Below are 10,730 nucleotides of genomic sequence, written 5' to 3'. Positions count from 1 at the left end.
CACCGTGATGTCCTTACTCCCTATAGGGTCAGAAATATCAAAGCCAAAACAGCAGCAGCAGCAGCAGCAACAACAACAACAACAACAACAACAATAACAACAACAACAACAACAAAAACCAAGCACAGAAATCCCTAAATCCCATTGGTCAAAATAAGGCCTTCCTTTAAAGTGCTTCTGTCAGGTATCCCATCACACAAGCAGAACCTCACCACTGTGATTTGAATCTGAATGCTCCGCTACAGACTGATATTTTGAACACCTGATCTTAAGCTGGTGGAGCTATTTTGGGAGGCTATGGCAACTGTGAGAGGTGGGATATGGTTGGAGGAAATAGGCGTGTGTGTGTGTGTGTGTGTGTGTGTGTATGTGTGTGTGTATGTGCGTGTGTGTGTGTGTGTGTGTGTGTGTGTGTGTGTGTGTGTGTGTCCCCTTCAGGGCATATTATACCTTGCCCCTTCTTACCTAGTACTTTGTTTCCTAGTTCGCCATGAAGCAAAGGAATAACCTCTTCCTCCTTTGAACTGTTTCTGTCACATTCTTGGTCACAACAATGGAAAGTGACAAAACTAACAATTTTTTTCCCTCAAGGGTAAATTAAAGAGTATTGAACAGTATTGTATTATTTGACTATATCATACCTACGTATATAAGGCCAACCTTAGCCTTTTGAAATCCTTCACATTACAAAGAAGAATAATATTGCTGTTTTCTCCTTTATCTGGTGTTACTGATGAGGAGCTCAACCTGGCACACCATCCCATTCTTTTATAGAAATTGATACCTACTTTTAACCTGCATCTCTGTGGTGTGCCTTCTTGGATGCTGCAATGTTTCCGTTGGGTTTGCATATGGATATGTTTAATGCACCTGGCCGCTTTTACCCAGGAGTCTCAACTCTCCTCTCTGGAGCTTGGTGCCCACTGATACCCTCACAGGTATCTTTGATTCCTCTAACGTTTCCTTCATATTTTAGCTTCTTTCTCCTTTGAGATTTCTTTGGCAAAATTCTCCAGGTGCCCCAGAAGCCTTTGCTGTCACTCTTCTGTGGTGCCCACTCAGCCAAGATCTCTGATATTGATTTTTTTTTCAGCTCTTGGATTGAATCTATAGAGGCCCCTGTCCCCCCCCCCCCAGCACTCTCACATTTCACAAGGATAGTATTTGCACATATTCTGGAGTCTTGTTTGTCCTGTCTGTTTGTGCTGTTTCTTCATCTGGGAGCTGTCTCTGAGTTCATTGTATTCTTATGTTGGCCTTCTTTACATGCTTGGCAAACATTTTATGACTTATCTATGTTATCTGAGAGCCCAGCTTATTGTAAGAATTCACTTCAGCCTGTTTTTGGAAATGCCCAAGTGGGATATTCTGCTTCCTATGGGTTGAACAATCCCAACCTGAAAATTCTCAGTCTGAAACACTCCCAAATCTGAAGTTTTATCCCAAATACGGTATTGCAAGTGGAAAAGTCGACATCATGAAACTTTGTTTCATGCACAGAATTATTAAAACTATTTTATAAAATTAGCCTTAAGCCATGTAAATGAGGTGCATGTAAATTTCATTTTAGACTGAGCACTATCATTAGGAACTAGGAACATTCAAATATTCCCAAATCTGAAAATCTCTGACAACAATGCGCTCTTGTGTTAAGGTTTCATGTAAGAGACACTCAACCAACAGCAGGGCATCCTGCTAGAACACAAGTTCCCTAGGAAGTGGTATCAACCACTTCTTTAGGTCTAACGCAGATGTGCATCTTGCTCCATGCTTGGTTTGGGGAGCATGGGAAAAAGCTATGAAGGAGTTCCTTCCCTGTGGGTTTCCTTTACTGTCTCATCTTTGGATTTTCTTGGAGCCTTTCTATCTTGTACAGTGGCTTTCTCATAAACATGTGCTCTGAAGGTTTTCTTTTTCTTTGTTTCTAACTTTTATAATTTTTTATTTATATTTTTAATATATATTATTAATTTATTCATATTACATCTAAATTCTTATCCCATCCTTTGTATCCTCTCATTCCTCCCTCCCTCCCATTTTCCCCTTACTCCCTTCCCCTATGGCTGTGACTGAGGGGAACCGCTTCCCCCTGTATATGCTCATAGAGTATCAAGTATTTTTCATTTTTAGTTTTTGAGACAGGGCCTCATGATATAGCACAGGTTAGTCTTGAACTCTCAATCTTCCTCCATCAGCCTCTTGAGTGCTTGGATCATGGACATGTATGATCACACCAGGATTAAAGACAAGACTGTTAATCACTCTCCAGCAAATTCATTTAGAACAACATTTATACTTTCACAAATTGAGTTGCAGTGGCTAGCATTAGAAACACCAGTATCTGCTCTTAGAAAATGCAGGACTACAGTTAAGTTTGATACATCTTCATTTGAGGGTGAGTATTTTGTAGAAGTAGTTGTTACTGGTTGTCAGGCACATTAAATGCTATGACAATATTTGAGTAGCTGTTGTTGATGGCTTGTTGTGAAAGGTAAGTTTTAGTGCATCAATAGCTGATTATTCTCAAAGGGTAATTCTCCACAATATATTCTTTTTTTTTCTTTTGTTTAATGTATATGAATGCTCTATCTGCATGTACACCTACATGCCAGAAGAGGGCATTGGATTGTGAGCCACAATGTGGTTCCTGGGAATTGAACTCAGGACCTTTGGAAGAGCAGCCAGTACCACTAAGCCTTCTCTCCAGTCCACCACAATAGATTCAATTGTCAATACAAATTGGTTTTGGGAAATTCTGAGTTTAACTTTAAATGTTAATGTAGTTAATGGAATTTTTTCTCTGCTTTTTTCTGATCCCATGGAAGTCTGTACAAGAAAGTAAAAGTTATTAGCAGTTGATCTATCATTCAAATGCTTTTCTCATCCATGTGTCACTATACCTCCAATGGAAAAAATGGGAAATTGCTTTCTGAACCTTTGTATACATTCATAAAGTGGTGTCCTTATCTTAAAGCTTAATTTTTGTTATTGAGCCTGTGGGTGTTTGTCTTGCAATGCCATGGCAACTTTCTAACACCATGGGAATACCCTGGTCTATTTTGTCTTGTAATGCCCAAATTTTCTTTTTTTGGTGCTTGCACACCAATATTAATATACTGGCTAGCTCCTGCTCTGACCTTTGGTAGACACACTTCCCTTAATGCACATTCTATTATACAGAGCAGCCATGGTTCAAAATGTACATGGGACGTTTGGGAATTAACTCATTTCATAGGTTGAGGGTGTAGCTCAGTGGTCATATACTTTCCTCGAACCTGTGAGACCTTGGGTTTGATCTCAGAACTGAAATAAAATAAGATAGAAGAGAGCAGAACAAGTGAACACAACAAAATACAAAGCCAACCAACCAGCCAACAACCAATCAACCAACCAACCAACCAATCAAATTTGAACTGCTTAAAGCCAAGCCAAGCCAACCCCAGCAGCACTTAAGCTTTAAGTGTCTTTTTGAGTAAGGTGAAGAGAGCAAATGTCATTACATTCTATCCCAGATGGGATGCGGATCATTTTTTTACCCAGCACATCCACACTGTATGCCCCACACACTCTGGCAATTGAGGGAAGGATATAACCATTAATACAGTATATTGTTAAAATATCCCATTTTATTATAGTTACTGTTGTTAATCTCTTATTTGGAAAATTGGAAATTAAACTTTATTATGAGCATGTACATATAGAAAAACATAGAAGAAGTAGGGCTTTCAAATCTACTGGGAAACTTGAAACAGATCCTCGGTGGATAAGGGAGGCCATGTATTTTTGTTGACACGTAAGAGAATGGTCTGGAAAGTTGGCCTTCCATTTTGGGTTTCAATGCTATTCTTGACAAAGGATCATATTTGGGGGACCGTGGCCACTATCAGGACTCCTGCTGCTGCCATGTGGACAGCAACCATCCAGGCCTAGGTGGGTCATAGCTTGGCATTCTGAAATTCTGCCTAGACTTCTCCCGGATACTAGTGACCACCATGTGGCCTGTCCAGCCTTTGTAGGAGACAGGCACGCTCTGCCTACAGGCTGTTTTCTGTGTGTGCACTCTGCTAGCTGCCTGCTTCCTTTCTTCTCACTCTTGCTCCACTGCCCCATCACTCTTCATTTACAAAACATGAGTTCAAAGCATAAATAATTACTAATATCGTGACTGTGACAGTAAAATATTAAGCTAAGTGTGAGGCTTTTCTGAGTGCGAGCCCCGGGGAGCTGCACAGGTGTGTCTGCTGAGCCGGCCTTGACAGAAAGCTTGCCTGCCGTGAGACTCCATTTTCCATCTTGCCTGCTCTCTTGAGGAAAGGCAACTCTGCTTTAGGACTCAGTGTTTATTGGGACTACAGTGCCCTTGTGCCTGAATTGACCTATCCAACTTTGTGTTTTCCAGCTGGGCACAGGATAGGCTCCGTGAGTCCTGAGAGAAAGAGTAACCTTAATACTGTGTTACCTTGGTTCTATGGCTCAGATTTTCAAGTCTCTTCTCTCCTCTCTGTTCTCTCCTCTCTCCTCTCTTCTCCCTCTCTCCCTCTCTCTCCTCTCTCCTCTCTTCTCTCTCTCTTCTCTCTCTCTCCTCTCTCCTCTCTCTCTCCCTCTCTCCTCTCTCTTCTCTTCTCTTCTCTCTCTCTCTCTCTCTCTCTCTCTCTCTCTCTCTCTCTCTCTCCTCTCTCCTCTCTCCTCTCTCTCTCTCTCTCTCTCTCTCTCTCTCTCTCTCTCTCTCTCTCTCTCCTCTCTCTCTCTCTCTCCTCTGCCAGGGCTGGCTTGGAACTCACTAATGTTATCCTTCTGTCTCAGTGCCATAGGCGCTTTGATTGCAGGTCTGTGCTGTCACGACGGCTTTAACTCTCTTCTAGAAATGTAAAAATCCTTTATAACCTGGAATGTAACATTTACATCATTCAGGAAATGCTAAAGAGTGTGCACAAATATTGACCACCTTCCAGGTCTTATGATTGGGACCTCAGCACCATAAACCCCATCCAACCCCTCAGTTTTAATTCATGGCTTGGTCTCCAGGAAGGCCTAGGTCAATTGCTGATGACTTTTTTCCTTTCATTTTCTGCTTCTGTGTATCCTGTGATTAGGCACCTGAGGACTGTCACAACAGATACCTTGTGAAAATGGTTGGAATCCTGAGGCTCAGATTCAGGTGTCAGTTGACCTGAAAACTCATCCATTTCTACTTGCTACAGTTTGACCCAAGTTTGGAAGAGAAATCTTGAAACATTTCTTTATTCTCCAGATAAGAAACAAAACCCAGGCCAGCTTGTTTAAGTATTTTCTCAACTTTTTTCTTTAAGTGATGACAGTCCTTACTGGTAATCCGCAAATGCTCGTCGTGCTCTGACCCAGTGCAGTGGCACATGCACTCTCTGTAAAATGCACACTATAGAAACTTGTAGTGTCACTGGAGGAGAAAACTCACAGCCAGCTACTAAATGACTCTGCCGTCCTTTGTGTGTGCACCTAGGTCTTTTACCTGATTGTCTAATTATGTCTTGTGTGACTGGAAATGGTTCCACGTCAATGTGTTTGGCAAGCTTGCTTCTTCTGCCAGACTGAAGAGATTCAAACTTACCTTAGACGTATAAGTGGCGTACATCACCGAGGGTCGTGATTAAGGTAGAATATTGGCGTTTGAAAGGGGAGTATAAACAACACAAGCAGAGCATGTGCTTATGTCCACTGTTCCTCTGCACTGGACATTAGCCGAACTTTAATTATATGGCATCACACACACAGAGCACAGCATTATTAAAAAAAAAATCCACTCTAAAAAGTGCTTGCTATCTCTGAAATGCCCTGTGTTAGTAGTTGTTTCTGGAAAGGGTGTGAGAACCAGTTCTACATGAAGGGGAAAAAAATGCATCATGTTGAAAGTTGGGTGGGGAAGGCCCATTTTCCTACTGGATTCTTAGTTTTGAATTTCTTCTTGATAACTGTTCTGGTTAAGGGACTCCCCCTTATGTTTATTCATGGTTGCAGACACTTTAAATTTCTTTTCCTTTAAACCCTGCTTTTTGCATTTAAAACGATGAACCACTTATCAGTCTTTGAAATGACGAGAGTAAGCAGGAGGCTTTCATCTCTGAGGGCTTTGGTTTAACATTGGCTGAGTTCAAGCCAATGCAAGTTTGATCTTGCTCCCTGTACTTCTGCAAGCGTTCTGGGGGAGCAGTAATTACAACAAACTAAAAGTCCTCCAAAAAATGTGCAATCAGAAACAAAACACTTTATTATAACCAAGAAGAATATGCATATATGTTCATATATATATATATATACACATATCTACATCTGCATCTTTAGATATAAAACCATTACATTGTAGCTTTGATCAGAAGAAAAGCAATTACAGCTCCAGTTTCTATGGCAAGTTTTGGCAAAGGAGCAGAGTACTGTGATGGGGAGGCAAGGATGTTGGGAGTCACCCTGCTCCCTGGAAAGGCAGCTCCTTCCTCCTCTGGCCCTCACCCTATAGGAAGTCCATTCTTATTGCTCATCAGCTCCCTGCTTGGCTACTCAGTATTTGTCAGGCCCCTTTGAGTTTCATATTGGAAGGCAACAATTTGTGCTACAGTACAGCCCCAGAGTACTTGCATCTTAATGAGAGTCATAGACTGTGGCTGAAGAATGCAGCTCAGAGTCAAAAGTTTGCTGGACAGGAGTGAATTAGTTATACTACCCTCAGAAAAGAGTCTTTGAGTCTTACTGGATTCACACTGGAGCTCAGTGTTTTATAGTGTGGACCAAGAGGCCACTGGGAACAAGCATATATTATTCTCACCAACTCCATTTTATATATATATATATATATATATATATATATATATATATATATATAGAGAGAGAGAGAGAGAGAGAGAGAGAGAGAGCGAGAGAGCACAGAGTATCATCCTTTCTATTCTGGGGCAGTGCTATTGCCCCATGGCTAGTGATTTGCGGAATACTTGCTACCTTTATCATAGGCCCAGGTCTCTGGAATTATAAAGCTTCTTCACATTTCTTCTGATGATCTAGCATCGCCTCAACTCTTAGTGTGGGCCAATTTTCTCAGCCCCCATTTTTTTCTATAACCATTATGATGACTTTGTAAACCAGCAGGCATCTTGTTGGTGGAAATGTCTTAGATTCTTCTTAAATGATTGTTGGGTAACTCCCTTGTGTGATGCGGTATAAACATTAGGGATAGGGGAAAACTTGCCATTATTCTCAGTACTACTACATAGTGGTAGGAGAAAAATATAAAACTTATTTCTGGGCCAGCTATGCATTTGTGTAAACAGTAGAGGAGAGACCCAGAAGGAAGATCCGAGGCCTCTAAGGGTGCCCGGCTGTTAAGTGATTTGAAATCCCATGTGCTCTGAGATAATAAGACCCCCAAAAGGGACTTCTTCCTTACTGAAAATTTGTGAATATATAAATAATAATTTTTCTAACCTATAATAAGAAACATCTTGGATGTAGTGGTGCAAAGCCTTGAGTTCTGGCACTCAGGAGGCAGAGGCAGATAGGTCTTTGAGTTTCAGGCCAGCCTGCACAGCCAGAGTTACCCAGGTTTACCATGTCTTCACAAAACAAACAAACAAACAATGAGCAAAGCTGGGGTGCTGGCATACTGACGCTGTCAGGACGACCTGTCATAAAGCTTCACTCACTGTATTAAACCACTCTTACCTAGTCCAGCTGTGTCCCTCTGCAGAGGGTTAGCGCCCTCTCTTTTCCTGTCACTGACTGGGTGAGAAATTGGAAGGTTGTGTGGGGAACTGAGATCAGAGCAAGTGGCGCTAGATAAGAAAAAAATTCACTAGCAATAGCTGTCCAAGATATGCCTTCAGTGCACAGCGCAGGCTGGCTGCCTTGTGTCCTCACAGGCAGCACAGGACAGACATATTGAACAGCCTACAGACTGGCTTCCCGTTCCATCACTTCTCCCCCAGGAGTGACCAACCATGAGGACTGGGCACACATCAGCTCCCACGGCTCCACCTTCCTCTATAATGGGCTGGGATTTGTTGGGCATCAGCAGTAACTAACTAATCAGTGTCCAATTTAATAGATGTTGACTCTTCACCTGGCCTCATGTGATCTAGGTTCTTACTTACAAGCCTTTCGGCCAGAGAGCCAACAAGGTGACTTGGATTTACACACTGTGTCATGTTTTTATATTTCTCTTGAAAGGAGGCATTTTTCTCTATGTTCTAAGGGACAGGCTCCTCAGCTCAATTATTAGCAGGAAGCAGTTTCTAAGACAGGTGAGGCAAATTTACAAACATCAATAAACATTTAAAAATTATCTAGTCTGCACTATGCAGTATGCAAGTGAAACTATAGTGTAAATATTGTACACCAAATACTCTTAAATCTAACTTTTTCTAAAAGAAGCACCCTTATATTAATCCTTTTAATGAATTAAAGTAAAATATTTCCAGATTGTTTTTGCAAGCTTGACATCTTGATCACTAGAACACATATTTTTAAGGATCACCGTAAAAATGAAAATATTTATGAGCTAATACTGATATGTAATTTATTAAATTTCTGATAGTCAATTTTGATTGATAAAATGTCTGTTACTCTTCCAGATATGCTTCTATAGCATTTCTTTTAAAAAATACATATGTATATATTATATACATATATAGTTTCTTGGTTAGCTAGTCAAATTGTGCTCATTGAAGATTGATAGAAAAATATTTGAGGCCAGATTTTGGCTTCCATACTCTGTTACATATTATGGCTTATTTTATAAAACCCTTTAAACATATTGACAGTACTCATAATGTATTATTTAGTAAAAATAATATATAGCAGTATAAGCCTAATTTTGTAGTTGATCTCTGTATATGTGCTTTTGTACAGAGTTGAGAATACATGGGAAATTAATTGAATAGACTTGAATCAGGGTTTTTATATTTTTCAGTGTGGGAGGAGGTATGAGTGAACATTTTAGAGTTTTCTCCTTTTTGAATCTAACTTTATTTTGTTTTCATTTGTTTAGATTTTTAGTTTCCCCCTGATTTTCACACACAAAATTTATTTAAAAGTAAAATTAATATGCCTTCGTGCAGAATGGCAGTAAGTTAAAGGAATGCTTAGATGTGCTCTTCTTACAAAATAGTGAGCTATTCTGTGACCCCTACAAAACTGGTCTCATCCACCCATCTATCCATTAGTTCACCTTTTTTTTTTTTTGATTTAGAGCACTCAATATTTTTTCAGTAATCCCTCATTTTTATAACAGGCTAATCTAACACCATTGATTCAAAAAACAAAAGGCAAAACAAAACAAAAAAACAAACAAAAAAAATCCCCCAAACCCAAAACTGGGTTGTCATGGCTGACCACGGTTGCTCTCCCAAGAGGATGGCCCCTCCAGGCGAGAACTTCAGCACTGGGAGCGAGGTGTGCTGCCAGATGTGCCAGGAGTAGTGGCGAGGTGGTAGCTTTTGACTACCAGCCCAAAACACTGCCTCTAAAATGTCCCTCTTCCAGCGGAAAGCCCAACCACTCAGATATTTTGCTTATAAACTTACAGTATATTTCAGAAGTGGAAATAATTAAAAATCAAACAGAAGCCTCTCCTCCCCTGGCTTCACTCAGTGTTAGTGTGCTTGCCAGCAAAGCAGACACGGAGGAGGAGGAGAAGCTGAGCCCTGCCTATGCGATCAGTGCTGGCGTCTCCCTGGAGGGCCAGCAGCTCTTCCAGACCATCCATAAGACTATTAAAGACTAAATGGCAAGAAAGAACAAAAACAACAACATGGTAGTCACAGAAGAAGTTGTCATTACACCCTCAGATCAAGTGGAAAATTGTAAAGGCAAAGAGGGGAGTACACTGAGCCCTGTACATAAATAGTTGAAAAACATTTTAGAGATGTCGAAAGCCAAAAGATACTGCAGCGGTCACAAACCCAACACCCACAGAAGGAGGCTGTCACCCTGAGTCCACAAATATGAAGGACTCTTCCAGGATCCAGCTCCAGAGAAGGTGGTGGTGGCTTCAGTAGAGGCAGGACGGGAGAGGGGAAGGGAGCCTTTATTTCTTGCCGACTCTTATTAAAGGATCAGTGTTTCAAAACAAACAAACAAACAAACAAACATACAAACACAAAACAAAAAAGAGCCAACCCAACCCCCCCCCCCACCTCCCCACCTCCCTCCAAGCCCTAGACTTGAATAAATACCCAACAGCAACTACAAAACAATAAAAAACCACCATCACCACCAACAACAAAAACAACAACACTTTCAAGCTGGCCATCAATAGGTTTTTTTGTTTGTTTTTGATTCTTGTTTTTAATACAATTACATTGATTTCTGTTCTTCTTCCATTTCAGCTAACCAGTAATATCACTGATGAAAATCCTCATTGTTTTGGAGGAAATTTTGAACTGCTACTAAATAGACTATCATCCCCTGACAAAACAACCGTGGTCCAGCCTCCTTCTTAGAAGATAGTCAGCCTGTTAGATAAAGTTGTCACTACATTTAACTGGGCCTTTCATCATGAACAGATGGGTGAATTATTTTAATCACCTCTGTATATCTCAACAGTGCTTTATACATTGACACACAGTGAAGAACATCAAACAGAAATTAAACGGTAGGGCAGGAAAGCAGCCAGCCTCCACGGGAAGCAATTGATCACAGCTTGTCATCTTTAAAGGCCCCAAGAATGCAAAACAAACACTTGGGATTAGTGCACTAAAGATGGTTGC

At 40.8% G+C, this 10,730-nt stretch overlaps 1 pseudogene across 1 annotated transcript; it reads left to right on the top strand.

The window, feature by feature from the left end:
• Positions 1–9,345: 9,345 nt before the first annotated feature.
• On the top strand, positions 9,346–9,969 carry LOC311593121 (protein LSM12-like; annotated as a pseudogene). Its single transcript has one exon. The product of its transcript is annotated as a protein LSM12-like (transcript).
• Positions 9,970–10,730: the final 761 nt, after the last annotated feature.

The sequence above is a fragment of the Acomys minous genome (assembly GCF_964271855.1).
Source record: "Acomys minous genome assembly, chromosome: 3".
Classification (NCBI taxonomy): Eukaryota; Metazoa; Chordata; class Mammalia; order Rodentia; family Muridae; genus Acomys; species Acomys minous.
The sequence above is the reverse complement of the archived record's forward strand: the minus strand, read 5'-3'. Positions and strand labels throughout refer to the sequence as shown.